Source organism: Hypomesus nipponensis, chromosome 4, assembly GCF_054491055.1.
Source record: "Hypomesus nipponensis isolate SF chromosome 4, ASM5449105v1, whole genome shotgun sequence".
In the NCBI taxonomy this organism is placed as follows: Eukaryota; Metazoa; Chordata; class Actinopteri; order Osmeriformes; family Osmeridae; genus Hypomesus; species Hypomesus nipponensis.
The window spans coordinates 203,880-225,064 of NC_140364.1; the positions used below are offsets into that span (position 1 = coordinate 203,880).

A 21,185-nucleotide genomic window follows, 5' to 3' on the forward strand; every position below is an offset into this window, starting at 1 on the left:
TGAATTTGGGGACAAGTCCCCGCCTGGCGTCGGGGCCGAAGCCCCCAGGCAGGCGACCGCTCCGACCCTCCTCCGTCACCGGATCCCGATTCCGGCGATCCGGTATCGACGGGGGAGGGTCAATGGCTGTCCAATTAAGGACAGCCACTCACTTGATCTGAGCCAAAAGGCCGAGAAGCGATGACCCGCACTGCTCCGCGCCCCCCGCGCGCGGGGCCTCCGTGCGCCGGCCGGGACGTTTGGGCGCCGGCCGCTCTGGCGACCGCCGGACCGAGAACGGCCCCGACGACGGAAGCCAAAAGGAAACGCCGACGCCGCGGAGGAAGAAGAAGAAGCGGCGGCGGCGGCGGGGACCGAGAAGACGGCAGCTAAAAGCAAAGGCCAAGCGGGCCACGGAAGAAGAAGCAGGGACCAAGAGGAAGCAGGGACCAAGAGGAAGCAGGGACCAAGAGGAAGCAGGGACCAAGAGGAAGCAGGGACCAAGAGGAAGCAGGGACCAAGAGGAAGCAGGGACCAAGAGGAAGCAGGGACCAAGAGGACCAAGAGGAAGCAGGGACCAAGAGGACCAAGAGGAAGCAGGGACCAAGAGGACCAAGAGGAAGCAGGGACCAAGAGGACCAAGAGGAAGCAGGGACCAAGAGGACCAAGAGGAAGCAGGGACCAAGAGGACCAAGAGGAAGCAGGGACCAAGAGGACCAAGAGGAAGCAGGGACCAAGAGGCCCAGCGGGCCACGGAAGGAGCAGGGACCAAAAGGCCAAGGGATCGGGATTAAGCAGAGGAAAAAGGAAGACAAAAAGACCTGCACGCACGCACGCACCCACCCACCCACCCACCCACCCACCCAACGCTAACCTTACCCTGCTTTTTTTCCTCACAAATCCATCAGGCTCTGCCCTCCCTCGGGCAAAGCCGACCAAAAATACCACGTCCCGCTCGTCGGCGCTCCCCTCCACGGAAGTCTTTAGTAAAAGGCGAAAGGCTTGTGCGTGCTGAAGGGGAGCCAGAGTGACCGTTTTTTTGAAACCGCCCAAACGGCCCGCTCCCGACCCCTCCGTTGGCCCTGGCTCGCTCGTCCGCGGCGGCGTCCTTCCTTTCCGGGAAAAGGCGTGGAAACGCCACCGGCCGCAAAGGGGCTTTCACTCTCTCTCTCTTTCACTCTCTCTCTTTCACTCTCTCTCTCTTTCACTCTCTCTCTTTCACTCTCTCTCTCTTTCACTCTCTCTCTTTCACTCTCTCTCTCTTTCACTCTCTCTCTTTCACTCTCTCTCTTTCACTCTCTCTCTCTTTCACTCTCTCTCTTTCACTCTCTCTCTCTTTCACTCTCTCTCTTTCACTCTCTCTCTTTCACTCTCTCTCTCTCTTTCACTCTCTCTCTCTCTTTCATCTCTCTCTCTCTCTCTCACTCTCTCTCTCTCTTTCACACTCACTCACTCACTCACTCACTCACTCACTCACTCACTCACTCACTCACTCACTCACTCACTCACTGTCTCCCCCATTTCAAGTCACTCACCTCACTGCAGGTTTTTTTTTTTTTTTTTTTTTTTTTTTTTTTATCTAAAAGGGCGGGAAAACGCCGCCGGCCGACGGGGCTCCGCCGCCGCCGCCCGCCACACCCCTTTTTTCACCTCATCGCCACAAAAACCCAAGCCTCAACCCCAAAAACCCCAGCCCCAACCCCAAAAACCCCAGCCCCAACCCCAATCGCTCACTCCCTCGTTTTTTTCTCCCTTTGACACGCTTAGAAAGAGTGCACCCTTCCCGGAGGCGCTGCAATACCGGGGCGATGCGCGGAGCGGACGGAGCGAGCCCCTGTTCCGACTCCCTGTGGCAAAAATCCGTTTAATATGTTGTCCTCGCATGGAGGACGTATCAGATATTAAACTGATAAGAACAGATACTACACTTGATCTTAGCCAAAAGGCCGAGAAGCGATGACCCGCACTGCTCCGCGCCCCCCGCGCGCGGGGCCTCCGTGCGCCGGCCGGGACGTTTGGGCGCCGGCCGCTCTGGCGACCGCCGGACCGAGAACGGCCCCGACGACGGAAGCCAAAAGGAAACGCCGACGCCGCGGAGGAAGAAGAAGAAGCGGCGGCGGCGGCGGGGACCGAGAAGACGGCAGCTAAAAGCAAAGGCCAAGCGGGCCACGGAAGAAGAAGCAGGGACCAAGAGGAAGCAGGGACCAAGAGGAAGCAGGGACCAAGAGGAAGCAGGGACCAAGAGGAAGCAGGGACCAAGAGGAAGCAGGGACCAAGAGGAAGCAGGGACCAAGAGGAAGCAGGGACCAAGAGGACCAAGAGGAAGCAGGGACCAAGAGGACCAAGAGGAAGCAGGGACCAAGAGGACCAAGAGGAAGCAGGGACCAAGAGGACCAAGAGGAAGCAGGGACCAAGAGGACCAAGAGGAAGCAGGGACCAAGAGGACCAAGAGGAAGCAGGGACCAAGAGGACCAAGAGGAAGCAGGGACCAAGAGGACCAAGAGGAAGCAGGGACCAAGAGGCCCAGCGGGCCACGGAAGGAGCAGGGACCAAAAGGCCAAGGGATCGGGATTAAGCAGAGGAAAAAGGAAGACAAAAAGACCTGCACGCACGCACGCACCCACCCACCCACCCACCCAACGCTAACCTTACCCTGCTTTTTTTCCTCACAAATCCATCAGGCTCTGCCCTCCCTCGGGCAAAGCCGACCAAAAATACCACGTCCCGCTCGTCGGCGCTCCCCTCCACGGAAGTCTTTAGTAAAAGGCGAAAGGCTTGTGCGTGCTGAAGGGGAGCCAGAGTGACCGTTTTTTTGAAACCGCCCAAACGGCCCGCTCCCGACCCCTCCGTTGGCCCTGGCTCGCTCGTCCGCGGCGGCGTCCTTCCTTTCCGGGAAAAGGCGTGGAAACGCCACCGGCCGCAAAGGGGCTTTCACTCTCTCTCTCTTTCACTCTCTCTCTTTCACTCTCTCTCTCTTTCACTCTCTCTCTTTCACTCTCTCTCTTTCACTCTCTCTCTCTTTCACTCTCTCTCTTTCACTCTCTCTCTTTCACTCTCTCTCTCTTTCACTCTCTCTCTTTCACTCTCTCTCTCTTTCACTCTCTCTCTTTCACTCTCTCTCTTTCACTCTCTCTCTCTCTTTCACTCTCTCTCTCTCTTTCACTCTCTCTCTCTCTCTCTCACTCTCTCTCTCTCTTTCACACTCACTCACTCACTCACTCACTCACTCACTCACTCACTCACTCACTCACTCACTCACTCACTCACTCACTGTCTCCCCCATTTCAAGTCACTCACCTCACTGCAGGTTTTTTTTTTTTTTTTTTTTTTTTTTTTTTATCTAAAAGGGCGGGAAAACGCCGCCGGCCGACGGGGCTCCGCCGCCGCCGCCCGCCACACCCCTTTTTTCACCTCATCGCCACAAAAACCCAAGCCTCAACCCCAAAAACCCCAGCCCCAACCCCAAAAACCCCAGCCCCAACCCCAATCGCTCACTCCCTCGTTTTTTTCTCCCTTTGACACGCTTAGAAAGAGTGCACCCTTCCCGGAGGCGCTGCAATACCGGGGCGATGCGCGGAGCGGACGGAGCGAGCCCCTGTTCCGACTCCCTGTGGCAAAAATCCGTTTAATATGTTGTCCTCGCATGGAGGACGTATCAGATATTAAACTGATAAGAACAGATTTTTTTTTTTTTTTTTTCTTCTAAAAAAAAAGAAAAAGAAGTATTTATCACATTCTAAAAACGTTTCTAAAAGACACATCAATACACGACAGTCAACACATACAGGTTACCCAAAGGGCGTACAATACAAGGACCCAAAAGGGCGCACATTACAATTGCCCCACTAGGGGGTTACAAGTGGGAGTCCGAGGCTCGACAAAAAGTCCACTCAAGCCCGCCCTTGGTGACTCCGTCTCCCTCTCCTCCCGATCTTCCTCGCCAGTGGAGTCAAGCGACTAGCCCGCTGCCTTCTGTCGCGACGGCCCCTGGGAAGGCCCATCCCTATGCCACTGCTCCCAGGCTGCCCTTCGGCGAGGATTCCGTTCCGTTCCTCGGGTCCGGCCATCAGTCCGTCCGTCGGTCGTTCGCCCTCAGGTGGCCTGGCCCACCTCTGGGTTACCAGCAGTGTTGGGCGCCGAAACGCCCAACACTCTGAATTTGGGGACAAGTCCCCGCCTGGCGTCGGGGCCGAAGCCCCCAGGCAGGCGACCGCTCCGACCCTCCTCCGTCACCGGATCCCGATTCCGGCGATCCGGTATCGACGGGGGAGGGTCAATGGCTGTCCAATTAAGGACAGCCACTCACTTGATCTGAGCCAAAAGGCCGAGAAGCGATGACCCGCACTGCTCCGCGCCCCCCGCGCGCGGGGCCTCCGTGCGCCGGCCGGGACGTTTGGGCGCCGGCCGCTCTGGCGACCGCCGGACCGAGAACGGCCCCGACGACGGAAGCCAAAAGGAAACGCCGACGCCGCGGAGGAAGAAGAAGAAGCGGCGGCGGCGGCGGGGACCGAGAAGACGGCAGCTAAAAGCAAAGGCCAAGCGGGCCACGGAAGAAGAAGCAGGGACCAAGAGGAAGCAGGGACCAAGAGGAAGCAGGGACCAAGAGGAAGCAGGGACCAAGAGGAAGCAGGGACCAAGAGGAAGCAGGGACCAAGAGGAAGCAGGGACCAAGAGGAAGCAGGGACCAAGAGGACCAAGAGGAAGCAGGGACCAAGAGGACCAAGAGGAAGCAGGGACCAAGAGGACCAAGAGGAAGCAGGGACCAAGAGGACCAAGAGGAAGCAGGGACCAAGAGGACCAAGAGGAAGCAGGGACCAAGAGGACCAAGAGGAAGCAGGGACCAAGAGGACCAAGAGGAAGCAGGGACCAAGAGGACCAAGAGGAAGCAGGGACCAAGAGGCCCAGCGGGCCACGGAAGGAGCAGGGACCAAAAGGCCAAGGGATCGGGATTAAGCAGAGGAAAAAGGAAGACAAAAAGACCTGCACGCACGCACGCACCCACCCACCCACCCACCCACCCACCCAACGCTAACCTTACCCTGCTTTTTTTCCTCACAAATCCATCAGGCTCTGCCCTCCCTCGGGCAAAGCCGACCAAAAATACCACGTCCCGCTCGTCGGCGCTCCCCTCCACGGAAGTCTTTAGTAAAAGGCGAAAGGCTTGTGCGTGCTGAAGGGGAGCCAGAGTGACCGTTTTTTTGAAACCGCCCAAACGGCCCGCTCCCGACCCCTCCGTTGGCCCTGGCTCGCTCGTCCGCGGCGGCGTCCTTCCTTTCCGGGAAAAGGCGTGGAAACGCCACCGGCCGCAAAGGGGCTTTCACTCTCTCTCTCTTTCACTCTCTCTCTTTCACTCTCTCTCTCTTTCACTCTCTCTCTTTCACTCTCTCTCTCTTTCACTCTCTCTCTTTCACTCTCTCTCTCTTTCACTCTCTCTCTTTCACTCTCTCTCTTTCACTCTCTCTCTCTTTCACTCTCTCTCTTTCACTCTCTCTCTCTTTCACTCTCTCTCTTTCACTCTCTCTCTTTCACTCTCTCTCTCTCTTTCACTCTCTCTCTCTCTTTCACTCTCTCTCTCTCTCTCTCTCACTCTCTCTCTCTCTTTCACACTCACTCACTCACTCACTCACTCACTCACTCACTCACTCACTCACTCACTCACTCACTCACTCACTGTCTCCCCCATTTCAAGTCACTCACCTCACTGCAGGTTTTTTTTTTTTTTTTTTTTTTTTTTTTTTATCTAAAAGGGCGGGAAAACGCCGCCGGCCGACGGGGCTCCGCCGCCGCCGCCCGCCACACCCCTTTTTTCACCTCATCGCCACAAAAACCCAAGCCTCAACCCCAAAAACCCCAGCCCCAACCCCAAAAACCCCAGCCCCAACCCCAATCGCTCACTCCCTCGTTTTTTTCTCCCTTTGACACGCTTAGAAAGAGTGCACCCTTCCCGGAGGCGCTGCAATACCGGGGCGATGCGCGGAGCGGACGGAGCGAGCCCCTGTTCCGACTCCCTGTGGCAAAAATCCGTTTAATATGTTGTCCTCGCATGGAGGACGTATCAGATATTAAACTGATAAGAACAGATTTTTTTTTTTTTTTTTTTCTTCTAAAAAAAAAGAAAAAGAAGTATTTATCACATTCTAAAAACGTTTCTAAAAGACACATCAATACACGACAGTCAACACATACAGGTTACCCAAAGGGCGTACAATACAAGGACCCAAAAGGGCGCACATTACAATTGCCCCACTAGGGGGTTACAAGTGGGAGTCCGAGGCTCGACAAAAAGTCCACTCAAGCCCGCCCTTGGTGACTCCGTCTCCCTCTCCTCCCGATCTTCCTCGCCAGTGGAGTCAAGCGACTAGCCCGCTGCCTTCTGTCGCGACGGCCCCTGGGAAGGCCCATCCCTATGCCACTGCTCCCAGGCTGCCCTTCGGCGAGGATTCCGTTCCGTTCCTCGGGTCCGGCCATCAGTCCGTCCGTCGGTCGTTCGCCCTCAGGTGGCCTGGCCCACCTCTGGGTTACCAGCAGTGTTGGGCGCCGAAACGCCCAACACTCTGAATTTGGGGACAAGTCCCCGCCTGGCGTCGGGGCCGAAGCCCCCAGGCAGGCGACCGCTCCGACCCTCCTCCGTCACCGGATCCCGATTCCGGCGATCCGGTATCGACGGGGGAGGGTCAATGGCTGTCCAATTAAGGACAGCCACTCACTTGATCTGAGCCAAAAGGCCGAGAAGCGATGACCCGCACTGCTCCGCGCCCCCCGCGCGCGGGGCCTCCGTGCGCCGGCCGGGACGTTTGGGCGCCGGCCGCTCTGGCGACCGCCGGACCGAGAACGGCCCCGACGACGGAAGCCAAAAGGAAACGCCGACGCCGCGGAGGAAGAAGAAGAAGCGGCGGCGGCGGCGGGGACCGAGAAGACGGCAGCTAAAAGCAAAGGCCAAGCGGGCCACGGAAGAAGAAGCAGGGACCAAGAGGAAGCAGGGACCAAGAGGAAGCAGGGACCAAGAGGAAGCAGGGACCAAGAGGAAGCAGGGACCAAGAGGAAGCAGGGACCAAGAGGAAGCAGGGACCAAGAGGAAGCAGGGACCAAGAGGAAGCAGGGACCAAGAGGAAGCAGGGACCAAGAGGAAGCAGGGACCAAGAGGACCAAGAGGAAGCAGGGACCAAGAGGACCAAGAGGAAGCAGGGACCAAGAGGACCAAGAGGAAGCAGGGACCAAGAGGACCAAGAGGAAGCAGGGACCAAGAGGACCAAGAGGAAGCAGGGACCAAGAGGACCAAGAGGAAGCAGGGACCAAGAGGACCAAGAGGAAGCAGGGACCAAGAGGACCAAGAGGAAGCAGGGACCAAGAGGCCCAGCGGGCCACGGAAGGAGCAGGGACCAAAAGGCCAAGGGATCGGGATTAAGCAGAGGAAAAAGGAAGACAAAAAGACCTGCACGCACGCACGCACCCACCCACCCACCCACCCAACGCTAACCTTACCCTGCTTTTTTTCCTCACAAATCCATCAGGCTCTGCCCTCCCTCGGGCAAAGCCGACCAAAAATACCACGTCCCGCTCGTCGGCGCTCCCCTCCACGGAAGTCTTTAGTAAAAGGCGAAAGGCTTGTGCGTGCTGAAGGGGAGCCAGAGTGACCGTTTTTTTGAAACCGCCCAAACGGCCCGCTCCCGACCCCTCCGTTGGCCCTGGCTCGCTCGTCCGCGGCGGCGTCCTTCCTTTCCGGGAAAAGGCGTGGAAACGCCACCGGCCGCAAAGGGGCTTTCACTCTCTCTCTCTTTCACTCTCTCTCTTTCACTCTCTCTCTCTCTTTCACTCTCTCTCTTTCACTCTCTCTCTTTCACTCTCTCTCTCTTTCACTCTCTCTCTTTCACTCTCTCTCTTTCACTCTCTCTCTCTTTCACTCTCTCTCTTTCACTCTCTCTCTCTTTCACTCTCTCTCTTTCACTCTCTCTCTTTCACTCTCTCTCTCTCTTTCACTCTCTCTCTCTCTTTCACTCTCTCTCTCTCTCTCTCACTCTCTCTCTCTCTTTCACACTCACTCACTCACTCACTCACTCACTCACTCACTCACTCACTCACTCACTCACTCACTCACTCACTGTCTCCCCCATTTCAAGTCACTCACCTCACTGCAGGTTTTTTTTTTTTTTTTTTTTTTTTTTTTTTTTTATCTAAAAGGGCGGGAAAACGCCGCCGGCCGACGGGGCTCCGCCGCCGCCGCCCGCCACACCCCTTTTTTCACCTCATCGCCACAAAAACCCAAGCCTCAACCCCAAAAACCCCAGCCCCAACCCCAAAAACCCCAGCCCCAACCCCAATCGCTCACTCCCTCGTTTTTTTCTCCCTTTGACACGCTTAGAAAGAGTGCACCCTTCCCGGAGGCGCTGCAATACCGGGGCGATGCGCGGAGCGGACGGAGCGAGCCCCTGTTCCGACTCCCTGTGGCAAAAATCCGTTTAATATGTTGTCCTCGCATGGAGGACGTATCAGATATTAAACTGATAAGAACAGATACTACACTTGATCTTAGCCAAAAGGCCGAGAAGCGATGACCCGCACTGCTCCGCGCCCCCCGCGCGCGGGGCCTCCGTGCGCCGGCCGGGACGTTTGGGCGCCGGCCGCTCTGGCGACCGCCGGACCGAGAACGGCCCCGACGACGGAAGCCAAAAGGAAACGCCGACGCCGCGGAGGAAGAAGAAGAAGCGGCGGCGGCGGCGGGGACCGAGAAGACGGCAGCTAAAAGCAAAGGCCAAGCGGGCCACGGAAGAAGAAGCAGGGACCAAGAGGAAGCAGGGACCAAGAGGAAGCAGGGACCAAGAGGAAGCAGGGACCAAGAGGAAGCAGGGACCAAGAGGAAGCAGGGACCAAGAGGAAGCAGGGACCAAGAGGAAGCAGGGACCAAGAGGACCAAGAGGAAGCAGGGACCAAGAGGACCAAGAGGAAGCAGGGACCAAGAGGACCAAGAGGAAGCAGGGACCAAGAGGACCAAGAGGAAGCAGGGACCAAGAGGACCAAGAGGAAGCAGGGACCAAGAGGACCAAGAGGAAGCAGGGACCAAGAGGACCAAGAGGAAGCAGGGACCAAGAGGCCCAGCGGGCCACGGAAGGAGCAGGGACCAAAAGGCCAAGGGATCGGGATTAAGCAGAGGAAAAAGGAAGACAAAAAGACCTGCACGCACGCACGCACCCACCCACCCACCCACCCACCCACCCAACGCTAACCTTACCCTGCTTTTTTTCCTCACAAATCCATCAGGCTCTGCCCTCCCTCGGGCAAAGCCGACCAAAAATACCACGTCCCGCTCGTCGGCGCTCCCCTCCACGGAAGTCTTTAGTAAAAGGCGAAAGGCTTGTGCGTGCTGAAGGGGAGCCAGAGTGACCGTTTTTTTGAAACCGCCCAAACGGCCCGCTCCCGACCCCTCCGTTGGCCCTGGCTCGCTCGTCCGCGGCGGCGTCCTTCCTTTCCGGGAAAAGGCGTGGAAACGCCACCGGCCGCAAAGGGGCTTTCACTCTCTCTCTCTTTCACTCTCTCTCTTTCACTCTCTCTCTCTTTCACTCTCTCTCTTTCACTCTCTCTCTCTTTCACTCTCTCTCTTTCACTCTCTCTCTCTTTCACTCTCTCTCTTTCACTCTCTCTCTTTCACTCTCTCTCTCTTTCACTCTCTCTCTTTCACTCTCTCTCTCTCTTTCACTCTCTCTCTTTCACTCTCTCTCTTTCACTCTCTCTCTCTCTTTCACTCTCTCTCTCTCTTTCACTCTCTCTCTCTCTCTCTCTCACTCTCTCTCTCTCTTTCACACTCACTCACTCACTCACTCACTCACTCACTCACTCACTCACTCACTCACTCACTCACTCACTCACTGTCTCCCCCATTTCAAGTCACTCACCTCACTGCAGGTTTTTTTTTTTTTTTTTTTTTTTTTTTTTTTTTTTTTATCTAAAAGGGCGGGAAAACGCCGCCGGCCGACGGGGCTCCGCCGCCGCCGCCCGCCACACCCCTTTTTTCACCTCATCGCCACAAAAACCCAAGCCTCAACCCCAAAAACCCCAGCCCCAACCCCAAAAACCCCAGCCCCAACCCCAATCGCTCACTCCCTCGTTTTTTTCTCCCTTTGACACGCTTAGAAAGAGTGCACCCTTCCCGGAGGCGCTGCAATACCGGGGCGATGCGCGGAGCGGACGGAGCGAGCCCCTGTTCCGACTCCCTGTGGCAAAAATCCGTTTAATATGTTGTCCTCGCATGGAGGACGTATCAGATATTAAACTGATAAGAACAGATACTACACTTGATCTTAGCCAAAAGGCCGAGAAGCGATGACCCGCACTGCTCCGCGCCCCCCGCGCGCGGGGCCTCCGTGCGCCGGCCGGGACGTTTGGGCGCCGGCCGCTCTGGCGACCGCCGGACCGAGAACGGCCCCGACGACGGAAGCCAAAAGGAAACGCCGACGCCGCGGAGGAAGAAGAAGAAGCGGCGGCGGCGGCGGGGACCGAGAAGACGGCAGCTAAAAGCAAAGGCCAAGCGGGCCACGGAAGAAGAAGCAGGGACCAAGAGGAAGCAGGGACCAAGAGGAAGCAGGGACCAAGAGGAAGCAGGGACCAAGAGGAAGCAGGGACCAAGAGGAAGCAGGGACCAAGAGGAAGCAGGGACCAAGAGGAAGCAGGGACCAAGAGGACCAAGAGGAAGCAGGGACCAAGAGGACCAAGAGGAAGCAGGGACCAAGAGGACCAAGAGGAAGCAGGGACCAAGAGGACCAAGAGGAAGCAGGGACCAAGAGGACCAAGAGGAAGCAGGGACCAAGAGGACCAAGAGGAAGCAGGGACCAAGAGGACCAAGAGGAAGCAGGGACCAAGAGGACCAAGAGGAAGCAGGGACCAAGAGGCCCAGCGGGCCACGGAAGGAGCAGGGACCAAAAGGCCAAGGGATCGGGATTAAGCAGAGGAAAAAGGAAGACAAAAAGACCTGCACGCACGCACGCACCCACCCACCCACCCACCCAACGCTAACCTTACCCTGCTTTTTTTCCTCACAAATCCATCAGGCTCTGCCCTCCCTCGGGCAAAGCCGACCAAAAATACCACGTCCCGCTCGTCGGCGCTCCCCTCCACGGAAGTCTTTAGTAAAAGGCGAAAGGCTTGTGCGTGCTGAAGGGGAGCCAGAGTGACCGTTTTTTTGAAACCGCCCAAACGGCCCGCTCCCGACCCCTCCGTTGGCCCTGGCTCGCTCGTCCGCGGCGGCGTCCTTCCTTTCCGGGAAAAGGCGTGGAAACGCCACCGGCCGCAAAGGGGCTTTCACTCTCTCTCTCTTTCACTCTCTCTCTTTCACTCTCTCTCTCTTTCACTCTCTCTCTTTCACTCTCTCTCTTTCACTCTCTCTCTTTCACTCTCTCTCTTTCACTCTCTCTCTTTCACTCTCTCTCTCTTTCACTCTCTCTCTTTCACTCTCTCTCTCTTTCACTCTCTCTCTTTCACTCTCTCTCTTTCACTCTCTCTCTCTCTTTCACTCTCTCTCTCTCTTTCACTCTCTCTCTCTCTCTCACTCTCTCTCTCTCTTTCACACTCACTCACTCACTCACTCACTCACTCACTCACTCACTCACTCACTCACTCACTCACTCACTCACTGTCTCCCCCATTTCAAGTCACTCACCTCACTGCAGGTTTTTTTTTTTTTTTTTTTTTTTTTTTTTTTTATCTAAAAGGGCGGGAAAACGCCGCCGGCCGACGGGGCTCCGCCGCCGCCGCCCGCCACACCCCTTTTTTCACCTCATCGCCACAAAAACCCAAGCCTCAACCCCAAAAACCCCAGCCCCAACCCCAAAAACCCCAGCCCCAACCCCAATCGCTCACTCCCTCGTTTTTTTCTCCCTTTGACACGCTTAGAAAGAGTGCACCCTTCCCGGAGGCGCTGCAATACCGGGGCGATGCGCGGAGCGGACGGAGCGAGCCCCTGTTCCGACTCCCTGTGGCAAAAATCCGTTTAATATGTTGTCCTCGCATGGAGGACGTATCAGATATTAAACTGATAAGAACAGATTTTTTTTTTTTTTTTTTTTTCTTCTAAAAAAAAAGAAAAAGAAGTATTTATCACATTCTAAAAACGTTTCTAAAAGACACATCAATACACGACAGTCAACACATACAGGTTACCCAAAGGGCGTACAATACAAGGACCCAAAAGGGCGCACATTACAATTGCCCCACTAGGGGGTTACAAGTGGGAGTCCGAGGCTCGACAAAAAGTCCACTCAAGCCCGCCCTTGGTGACTCCGTCTCCCTCTCCTCCCGATCTTCCTCGCCAGTGGAGTCAAGCGACTAGCCCGCTGCCTTCTGTCGCGACGGCCCCTGGGAAGGCCCATCCCTATGCCACTGCTCCCAGGCTGCCCTTCGGCGAGGATTCCGTTCCGTTCCTCGGGTCCGGCCATCAGTCCGTCCGTCGGTCGTTCGCCCTCAGGTGGCCTGGCCCACCTCTGGGTTACCAGCAGTGTTGGGCGCCGAAACGCCCAACACTCTGAATTTGGGGACAAGTCCCCGCCTGGCGTCGGGGCCGAAGCCCCCAGGCAGGCGACCGCTCCGACCCTCCTCCGTCACCGGATCCCGATTCCGGCGATCCGGTATCGACGGGGGAGGGTCAATGGCTGTCCAATTAAGGACAGCCACTCACTTGATCTGAGCCAAAAGGCCGAGAAGCGATGACCCGCACTGCTCCGCGCCCCCCGCGCGCGGGGCCTCCGTGCGCCGGCCGGGACGTTTGGGCGCCGGCCGCTCTGGCGACCGCCGGACCGAGAACGGCCCCGACGACGGAAGCCAAAAGGAAACGCCGACGCCGCGGAGGAAGAAGAAGAAGCGGCGGCGGCGGCGGGGACCGAGAAGACGGCAGCTAAAAGCAAAGGCCAAGCGGGCCACGGAAGAAGAAGCAGGGACCAAGAGGAAGCAGGGACCAAGAGGAAGCAGGGACCAAGAGGAAGCAGGGACCAAGAGGAAGCAGGGACCAAGAGGAAGCAGGGACCAAGAGGAAGCAGGGACCAAGAGGACCAAGAGGAAGCAGGGACCAAGAGGACCAAGAGGAAGCAGGGACCAAGAGGACCAAGAGGAAGCAGGGACCAAGAGGACCAAGAGGAAGCAGGGACCAAGAGGACCAAGAGGAAGCAGGGACCAAGAGGACCAAGAGGAAGCAGGGACCAAGAGGACCAAGAGGAAGCAGGGACCAAGAGGCCCAGCGGGCCACGGAAGGAGCAGGGACCAAAAGGCCAAGGGATCGGGATTAAGCAGAGGAAAAAGGAAGACAAAAAGACCTGCACGCACGCACGCACCCACCCACCCACCCACCCACCCACCCAACGCTAACCTTACCCTGCTTTTTTTCCTCACAAATCCATCAGGCTCTGCCCTCCCTCGGGCAAAGCCGACCAAAAATACCACGTCCCGCTCGTCGGCGCTCCCCTCCACGGAAGTCTTTAGTAAAAGGCGAAAGGCTTGTGCGTGCTGAAGGGGAGCCAGAGTGACCGTTTTTTTGAAACCGCCCAAACGGCCCGCTCCCGACCCCTCCGTTGGCCCTGGCTCGCTCGTCCGCGGCGGCGTCCTTCCTTTCCGGGAAAAGGCGTGGAAACGCCACCGGCCGCAAAGGGGCTTTCACTCTCTCTCTCTTTCACTCTCTCTCTTTCACTCTCTCTCTCTTTCACTCTCTCTCTTTCACTCTCTCTCTCTTTCACTCTCTCTCTTTCACTCTCTCTCTCTTTCACTCTCTCTCTTTCACTCTCTCTCTTTCACTCTCTCTCTCTTTCACTCTCTCTCTTTCACTCTCTCTCTCTTTCACTCTCTCTCTTTCACTCTCTCTCTTTCACTCTCTCTCTCTCTTTCACTCTCTCTCTCTCTTTCACTCTCTCTCTCTCTCTCTCTCACTCTCTCTCTCTCTTTCACACTCACTCACTCACTCACTCACTCACTCACTCACTCACTCACTCACTCACTCACTCACTCACTCACTGTCTCCCCCATTTCAAGTCACTCACCTCACTGCAGGTTTTTTTTTTTTTTTTTTTTTTTTTTTTTTTTATCTAAAAGGGCGGGAAAACGCCGCCGGCCGACGGGGCTCCGCCGCCGCCGCCCGCCACACCCCTTTTTTCACCTCATCGCCACAAAAACCCAAGCCTCAACCCCAAAAACCCCAGCCCCAACCCCAAAAACCCCAGCCCCAACCCCAATCGCTCACTCCCTCGTTTTTTTCTCCCTTTGACACGCTTAGAAAGAGTGCACCCTTCCCGGAGGCGCTGCAATACCGGGGCGATGCGCGGAGCGGACGGAGCGAGCCCCTGTTCCGACTCCCTGTGGCAAAAATCCGTTTAATATGTTGTCCTCGCATGGAGGACGTATCAGATATTAAACTGATAAGAACAGATTTTTTTTTTTTTTTTTTCTTCTAAAAAAAAAGAAAAAGAAGTATTTATCACATTCTAAAAACGTTTCTAAAAGACACATCAATACACGACAGTCAACACATACAGGTTACCCAAAGGGCGTACAATACAAGGACCCAAAAGGGCGCACATTACAATTGCCCCACTAGGGGGTTACAAGTGGGAGTCCGAGGCTCGACAAAAAGTCCACTCAAGCCCGCCCTTGGTGACTCCGTCTCCCTCTCCTCCCGATCTTCCTCGCCAGTGGAGTCAAGCGACTAGCCCGCTGCCTTCTGTCGCGACGGCCCCTGGGAAGGCCCATCCCTATGCCACTGCTCCCAGGCTGCCCTTCGGCGAGGATTCCGTTCCGTTCCTCGGGTCCGGCCATCAGTCCGTCCGTCGGTCGTTCGCCCTCAGGTGGCCTGGCCCACCTCTGGGTTACCAGCAGTGTTGGGCGCCGAAACGCCCAACACTCTGAATTTGGGGACAAGTCCCCGCCTGGCGTCGGGGCCGAAGCCCCCAGGCAGGCGACCGCTCCGACCCTCCTCCGTCACCGGATCCCGATTCCGGCGATCCGGTATCGACGGGGGAGGGTCAATGGCTGTCCAATTAAGGACAGCCACTCACTTGATCTGAGCCAAAAGGCCGAGAAGCGATGACCCGCACTGCTCCGCGCCCCCCGCGCGCGGGGCCTCCGTGCGCCGGCCGGGACGTTTGGGCGCCGGCCGCTCTGGCGACCGCCGGACCGAGAACGGCCCCGACGACGGAAGCCAAAAGGAAACGCCGACGCCGCGGAGGAAGAAGAAGAAGCGGCGGCGGCGGCGGGGACCGAGAAGACGGCAGCTAAAAGCAAAGGCCAAGCGGGCCACGGAAGAAGAAGCAGGGACCAAGAGGAAGCAGGGACCAAGAGGAAGCAGGGACCAAGAGGAAGCAGGGACCAAGAGGAAGCAGGGACCAAGAGGAAGCAGGGACCAAGAGGAAGCAGGGACCAAGAGGAAGCAGGGACCAAGAGGACCAAGAGGAAGCAGGGACCAAGAGGACCAAGAGGAAGCAGGGACCAAGAGGACCAAGAGGAAGCAGGGACCAAGAGGACCAAGAGGAAGCAGGGACCAAGAGGACCAAGAGGAAGCAGGGACCAAGAGGACCAAGAGGAAGCAGGGACCAAGAGGACCAAGAGGAAGCAGGGACCAAGAGGCCCAGCGGGCCACGGAAGGAGCAGGGACCAAAAGGCCAAGGGATCGGGATTAAGCAGAGGAAAAAGGAAGACAAAAAGACCTGCACGCACGCACGCACCCACCCACCCACCCACCCACCCACCCAACGCTAACCTTACCCTGCTTTTTTTCCTCACAAATCCATCAGGCTCTGCCCTCCCTCGGGCAAAGCCGACCAAAAATACCACGTCCCGCTCGTCGGCGCTCCCCTCCACGGAAGTCTTTAGTAAAAGGCGAAAGGCTTGTGCGTGCTGAAGGGGAGCCAGAGTGACCGTTTTTTTGAAACCGCCCAAACGGCCCGCTCCCGACCCCTCCGTTGGCCCTGGCTCGCTCGTCCGCGGCGGCGTCCTTCCTTTCCGGGAAAAGGCGTGGAAACGCCACCGGCCGCAAAGGGGCTTTCACTCTCTCTCTCTTTCACTCTCTCTCTTTCACTCTCTCTCTCTTTCACTCTCTCTCTTTCACTCTCTCTCTCTTTCACTCTCTCTCTTTCACTCTCTCTCTCTTTCACTCTCTCTCTTTCACTCTCTCTCTTTCACTCTCTCTCTCTTTCACTCTCTCTCTTTCACTCTCTCTCTCTTTCACTCTCTCTCTTTCACTCTCTCTCTTTCACTCTCTCTCTCTCTTTCACTCTCTCTCTCTCTTTCACTCTCTCTCTCTCTCTCTCACTCTCTCTCTCTCTTTCACACTCACTCACTCACTCACTCACTCACTCACTCACTCACTCACTCACTCACTCACTCACTCACTCACTCACTGTCTCCCCCATTTCAAGTCACTCACCTCACTGCAGGTTTTTTTTTTTTTTTTTTTTTTTTTTTTTTTTATCTAAAAGGGCGGGAAAACGCCGCCGGCCGACGGGGCTCCGCCGCCGCCGCCCGCCACACCCCTTTTTTCACCTCATCGCCACAAAAACCCAAGCCTCAACCCCAAAAACCCCAGCCCCAACCCCAAAAACCCCAGCCCCAACCCCAATCGCTCACTCCCTCGTTTTTTTCTCCCTTTGACACGCTTAGAAAGAGTGCACCCTTCCCGGAGGCGCTGCAATACCGGGGCGATGCGCGGAGCGGACGGAGCGAGCCCCTGTTCCGACTCCCTGTGGCAAAAATCCGTTTAATATGTTGTCCTCGCATGGAGGACGTATCAGATATTAAACTGATAAGAACAGATACTACACTTGATCTTAGCCAAAAGGCCGAGAAGCGATGACCCGCACTGCTCCGCGCCCCCCGCGCGCGGGGCCTCCGTGCGCCGGCCGGGACGTTTGGGCGCCGGCCGCTCTGGCGACCGCCGGACCGAGAACGGCCCCGACGACGGAAGCCAAAAGGAAACGCCGACGCCGCGGAGGAAGAAGAAGAAGCGGCGGCGGCGGCGGGGACCGAGAAGACGGCAGCTAAAAGCAAAGGCCAAGCGGGCCACGGAAGAAGAAGCAGGGACCAAGAGGAAGCAGGGACCAAGAGGAAGCAGGGACCAAGAGGAAGCAGGGACCAAGAGGAAGCAGGGACCAAGAGGAAGCAGGGACCAAGAGGAAGCAGGGACCAAGAGGAAGCAGGGACCAAGAGGACCAAGAGGAAGCAGGGACCAAGAGGACCAAGAGGAAGCAGGGACCAAGAGGACCAAGAGGAAGCAGGGACCAAGAGGACCAAGAGGAAGCAGGGACCAAGAGGACCAAGAGGAAGCAGGGACCAAGAGGACCAAGAGGAAGCAGGGACCAAGAGGACCAAGAGGAAGCAGGGACCAAGAGGACCAAGAGGAAGCAGGGACCAAGAGGCCCAGCGGGCCACGGAAGGAGCAGGGACCAAAAGGCCAAGGGATCGGGATTAAGCAGAGGAAAAAGGAAGACAAAAAGACCTGCACGCACGCACGCACCCACCCACCCACCCACCCAACGCTAACCTTACCCTGCTTTTTTTCCTCACAAATCCATCAGGCTCTGCCCTCCCTCGGGCAAAGCCGACCAAAAATACCACGTCCCGCTCGTCGGCGCTCCCCTCCACGGAAGTCTTTAGTAAAAGGCGAAAGGCTTGTGCGTGCTGAAGGGGAGCCAGAGTGACCGTTTTTTTGAAACCGCCCAAACGGCCCGCTCCCGACCCCTCCGTTGGCCCTGGCTCGCTCGTCCGCGGCGGCGTCCTTCCTTTCCGGGAAAAGGCGTGGAAACGCCACCGGCCGCAAAGGGGCTTTCACTCTCTCTCTCTTTCACTCTCTCTCTTTCACTCTCTCTCTTTCACTCTCTCTCTTTCACTCTCTCTCTCTTTCACTCTCACTCACTCACTCACTCACTCACTCACTCACTCACTCACTCACTCACTCACTCACTGTCTCCCCCATTTCAAGTCACTCACCTCACTTCAGGTTTTTTTTTTTTTTTTTTTTTTTTTTTTTATCTAAAAGGGCGGGAAAACGCCGCCGGCCGACGGGGCTCCGCCGCCGCCGCCCGCCACACCCCTTTTTTCACCTCATCGCCACAAAAACCCAAGCCTCAACCCCAAAAACCCCAGCCCCAACCCCAAAAACCCCAGCCCCAACCCCAATCGCTCACTCCCTCGTTTTTTTCTCCCTTTGACACGCTTAGAAAGAGTGCACCCTTCCCGGAGGCGCTGCAATACCGGGGCGATGCGCGGAGCGGACGGAGCGAGCCCCTGTTCCGACTCCCTGTGGCAAAAATCCGTTTAATATGTTGTCCTCGCATGGAGGACGTATCAGATATTAAACTGATAAGAACAGATTTTTTTTTTTTTTTTTCTTCTAAAAAAAAAGAAAAAGAAGTATTTATCACATTCTAAAAACGTTTCTAAAAGACACATCAATACACGACAGTCAACACATACAGGTTACCCAAAGGGCGTACAATACAAGGACCCAAAAGGGCGCACATTACAATTGCCCCACTAGGGGGTTACAAGTGGGAGTCCGAGGCTCGACAAAAAGTCCACTCAAGCCCGCCCTTGGTGACTCCGTCTCCCTCTCCTCCCGATCTTCCTCGCCAGTGGAGTCAAGCGACTAGCCCGCTGCCTTCTGTCGCGACGGCCCCTGGGAAGGCCCATCCCTATGCCACTGCTCCCAGGCTGCCCTTCGGCGAGGATTCCGTTCCGTTCCTCGGGTCCGGCCATCAGTCCGTCCGTCGGTCGTTCGCCCTCAGGTGGCCTGGCCCACCTCTGGGTTACCAGCAGTGTTGGGCGCCGAAACGCCCAACACTCTGAATTTGGGGACAAGTCCCCGCCTGGCGTCGGGGCCGAAGCCCCCAGGCAGGCGACCGCTCCGACCCTCCTCCGTCACCGGATCCCGATTCCGGCGATCCGGTATCGACGGGGGAGGGTCAATGGCTGTCCAATTAAGGACAGCCACTCACTTGATCTGAGCCAAAAGGCCGAGAAGCGATGACCCGCACTGCTCCGCGCCCCCCGCGCGCGGGGCCTCCGTGCGCCGGCCGGGACGTTTGGGCGCCGGCCGCTCTGGCGACCGCCGGACCGAGAACGGCCCCGACGACGGAAGCCAAAAGGAAACGCCGACGCCGCGGAGGAAGAAGAAGAAGCGGCGGCGGCGGCGGGGACCGAGAAGACGGCAGCTAAAAGCAAAGGCCAAGCGGGCCACGGAAGAAGAAGCAGGGACCAAGAGGAAGCAGGGACCAAGAGGAAGCAGGGACCAAGAGGAAGCAGGGACCAAGAGGAAGCAGGGACCAAGAGGAAGCAGGGACCAAGAGGAAGCAGGGACCAAGAGGAAGCAGGGACCAAGAGGACCAAGAGGAAGCAGGGACCAAGAGGACCAAGAGGAAGCAGGGACCAAGAGGACCAAGAGGAAGCAGGGACCAAGAGGACCAAGAGGAAGCAGGGACCAAGAGGACCAAGAGGAAGCAGGGACCAAGAGGACCAAGAGGAAGCAGGGACCAAGAGGACCAAGAGGAAGCAGGGACCAAGAGGCCCAGCGGGCCACGGAAGGAGCAGGGACCAAAAGGCCAAGGGATCGGGATTAAGCAGAGGAAAAAGGAAGACAAAAAGACCTGCACGCACGCACGCACCCACCCACCCACCCACCCACCCACCCAACGCTAACCTTACCCTGCTTTTTTTCCTCACAAATCCATCAGGCTCTGCCCTCCCTCGGGCAAAGCCGACCAAAAATACCACGTCCCGCTCGTCGGCGCTCCCCTCCACGGAAGTCTTTAGTAAAAGGCGAAAGGCTTGTGCGTGCTGAAGGGGAGCCAGAGTGACCGTTTTTTTGAAACCGCCCAAACGGCCCGCTCCCGACCCCTCCGTTGGCCCTGGCTCGCTCGTCCGCGGCGGCGTCCTTCCTTTCCGGGAAAAGGCGTGGAAACGCCACCGGCCGCAAAGGGGCTTTCACTCTCTCTCTCTTTCACTCTCTCTCTTTCACTCTCTCTCTCTTTCACTCTCTCTCTTTCACTCTCTCTCTCTTTCACTCTCTCTCTTTCACTCTCTCTCTCTTTCACTCTCTCTCTTTCACTCTCTCTCTTTCACTCTCTCTCTCTTTCACTCTCTCTCTTTCACTCTCTCTCTCTTTCACTCTCTCTCTTTCACTCTCTCTCTTTCACTCTCTCTCTCTCTTTCACTCTCTCTCTCTCTTTCACTCTCTCTCTCTCTCTCACTCTCTCTCTCTCTTTCACACTCACTCACTCACTCACTCACTCACTCACTCACTCACTCACTCACTCACTCACTCACTCACTCACTGTCTCCCCCATTTCAAGTCACTCACCTCACTGCAGGTTTTTTTTTTTTTTTTTTTTTTTTTTTTTTTATCTAAAAGGGCGGGAAAACGCCGCCGGCCGACGGGGCTCCGCCGCCGCCGCCCGCCACACCCCTTTTTTCACCTCATCGCCACAAAAACCCAAGCCTCAACCCCAAAAACCCCAGCCCCAACCCCAAAAACCCCAGCCCCAACCCCAATCGCTCACTCCCTCGTTTTTTTCTCCCTTTGACACGCTTAGAAAGAGTGCACCCTTCCCGGAGGCGCTGCAATACCGGGGCGATGCGCGGAGCGGACGGAGCGAGCCCCTGTTCCGACTCCCTGTGGCAAAAATCCGTTTAATATGTTGTCCTCGCATGGAGGACGTATCAGATATTAAACTGATAAGAACAGATACTACACTTGATCTTAGCCAAAAGGCCGAGAAGCGATGACCCGCACTGCTCCGCGCCCCCCGCGCGCGGGGCCTCCGTGCGCCGGCCGGGACGTTTGGGCGCCGGCCGCTCTGGCGACCGCCGGACCGAGAACGGCCCCGACGACGGAAGCCAAAAGGAAACGCCGACGCCGCGGAGGAAGAAGAAGAAGCGGCGGCGGCGGCGGGGACCGAGAAGACGGCAGCTAAAAGCAAAGGCCAAGCGGGCCACGGAAGAAGAAGCAGGGACCAAGAGGAAGCAGGGACCAAGAGGAAGCAGGGACCAAGAGGAAGCAGGGACCAAGAGGAAGCAGGGACCAAGAGGAAGCAGGGACCAAGAGGAAGCAGGGACCAAGAGGAAGCAGGGACCAAGAGGACCAAGAGGAAGCAGGGACCAAGAGGACCAAGAGGAAGCAGGGACCAAGAGGACCAAGAGGAAGCAGGGACCAAGAGGACCAAGAGGAAGCAGGGACCAAGAGGACCAAGAGG

At 57.0% G+C, this 21,185-nt stretch overlaps 20 non-coding genes across 20 annotated transcripts; all 20 read right to left on the reverse strand.

The window, feature by feature from the left end:
- Positions 1-891: 891 nt before the first annotated feature.
- On the reverse strand, positions 892-1,010 carry LOC146292703 (U5 spliceosomal RNA). The gene has a single exon (XR_014754633.1). It is a non-coding gene; the product is annotated as a U5 spliceosomal RNA (small nuclear RNA).
- Positions 1,011-1,746: 736 nt separating this feature from the next.
- On the reverse strand, positions 1,747-1,937 carry LOC146292704 (U2 spliceosomal RNA). The gene has a single exon (XR_014754732.1). It is a non-coding gene; the product is annotated as a U2 spliceosomal RNA (small nuclear RNA).
- Positions 1,938-2,664: 727 nt separating this feature from the next.
- LOC146292705 (U5 spliceosomal RNA) lies at positions 2,665-2,783 on the reverse strand. Its single transcript, XR_014754634.1, has one exon. It is a non-coding gene; the product is annotated as a U5 spliceosomal RNA (small nuclear RNA).
- A 724-nt stretch (positions 2,784-3,507) lies between these two features.
- LOC146292706 (U2 spliceosomal RNA) lies at positions 3,508-3,703 on the reverse strand. Its single transcript, XR_014754766.1, has one exon. It is a non-coding gene; the product is annotated as a U2 spliceosomal RNA (small nuclear RNA).
- Positions 3,704-5,050: 1,347 nt separating this feature from the next.
- Positions 5,051-5,169, reverse strand: LOC146292707 (U5 spliceosomal RNA). Its single transcript, XR_014754635.1, has one exon. It is a non-coding gene; the product is annotated as a U5 spliceosomal RNA (small nuclear RNA).
- Positions 5,170-5,907: 738 nt separating this feature from the next.
- Positions 5,908-6,104, reverse strand: LOC146292708 (U2 spliceosomal RNA). Its single transcript, XR_014754770.1, has one exon. It is a non-coding gene; the product is annotated as a U2 spliceosomal RNA (small nuclear RNA).
- Positions 6,105-7,494: 1,390 nt separating this feature from the next.
- Positions 7,495-7,613, reverse strand: LOC146292709 (U5 spliceosomal RNA). Its single transcript, XR_014754636.1, has one exon. It is a non-coding gene; the product is annotated as a U5 spliceosomal RNA (small nuclear RNA).
- A 725-nt stretch (positions 7,614-8,338) lies between these two features.
- LOC146292710 (U2 spliceosomal RNA) lies at positions 8,339-8,529 on the reverse strand. Its single transcript, XR_014754733.1, has one exon. It is a non-coding gene; the product is annotated as a U2 spliceosomal RNA (small nuclear RNA).
- A 709-nt stretch (positions 8,530-9,238) lies between these two features.
- On the reverse strand, positions 9,239-9,357 carry LOC146292711 (U5 spliceosomal RNA). The gene has a single exon (XR_014754637.1). It is a non-coding gene; the product is annotated as a U5 spliceosomal RNA (small nuclear RNA).
- Positions 9,358-10,104: 747 nt separating this feature from the next.
- On the reverse strand, positions 10,105-10,295 carry LOC146292712 (U2 spliceosomal RNA). Its single transcript, XR_014754734.1, has one exon. It is a non-coding gene; the product is annotated as a U2 spliceosomal RNA (small nuclear RNA).
- A 727-nt stretch (positions 10,296-11,022) lies between these two features.
- On the reverse strand, positions 11,023-11,141 carry LOC146292713 (U5 spliceosomal RNA). The gene has a single exon (XR_014754638.1). It is a non-coding gene; the product is annotated as a U5 spliceosomal RNA (small nuclear RNA).
- Positions 11,142-11,859: 718 nt separating this feature from the next.
- LOC146292714 (U2 spliceosomal RNA) lies at positions 11,860-12,058 on the reverse strand. Its single transcript, XR_014754773.1, has one exon. It is a non-coding gene; the product is annotated as a U2 spliceosomal RNA (small nuclear RNA).
- A 1,304-nt stretch (positions 12,059-13,362) lies between these two features.
- Positions 13,363-13,481, reverse strand: LOC146292715 (U5 spliceosomal RNA). Its single transcript, XR_014754639.1, has one exon. It is a non-coding gene; the product is annotated as a U5 spliceosomal RNA (small nuclear RNA).
- Positions 13,482-14,221: 740 nt separating this feature from the next.
- LOC146292716 (U2 spliceosomal RNA) lies at positions 14,222-14,417 on the reverse strand. The gene has a single exon (XR_014754767.1). It is a non-coding gene; the product is annotated as a U2 spliceosomal RNA (small nuclear RNA).
- A 1,321-nt stretch (positions 14,418-15,738) lies between these two features.
- Positions 15,739-15,857, reverse strand: LOC146292717 (U5 spliceosomal RNA). Its single transcript, XR_014754640.1, has one exon. It is a non-coding gene; the product is annotated as a U5 spliceosomal RNA (small nuclear RNA).
- Positions 15,858-16,599: 742 nt separating this feature from the next.
- Positions 16,600-16,790, reverse strand: LOC146292718 (U2 spliceosomal RNA). Its single transcript, XR_014754735.1, has one exon. It is a non-coding gene; the product is annotated as a U2 spliceosomal RNA (small nuclear RNA).
- Positions 16,791-17,517: 727 nt separating this feature from the next.
- Positions 17,518-17,636, reverse strand: LOC146292719 (U5 spliceosomal RNA). The gene has a single exon (XR_014754641.1). It is a non-coding gene; the product is annotated as a U5 spliceosomal RNA (small nuclear RNA).
- A 519-nt stretch (positions 17,637-18,155) lies between these two features.
- LOC146292720 (U2 spliceosomal RNA) lies at positions 18,156-18,350 on the reverse strand. The gene has a single exon (XR_014754763.1). It is a non-coding gene; the product is annotated as a U2 spliceosomal RNA (small nuclear RNA).
- A 1,321-nt stretch (positions 18,351-19,671) lies between these two features.
- LOC146292721 (U5 spliceosomal RNA) lies at positions 19,672-19,790 on the reverse strand. The gene has a single exon (XR_014754643.1). It is a non-coding gene; the product is annotated as a U5 spliceosomal RNA (small nuclear RNA).
- Positions 19,791-20,525: 735 nt separating this feature from the next.
- On the reverse strand, positions 20,526-20,716 carry LOC146292722 (U2 spliceosomal RNA). Its single transcript, XR_014754736.1, has one exon. It is a non-coding gene; the product is annotated as a U2 spliceosomal RNA (small nuclear RNA).
- Positions 20,717-21,185: the final 469 nt, after the last annotated feature.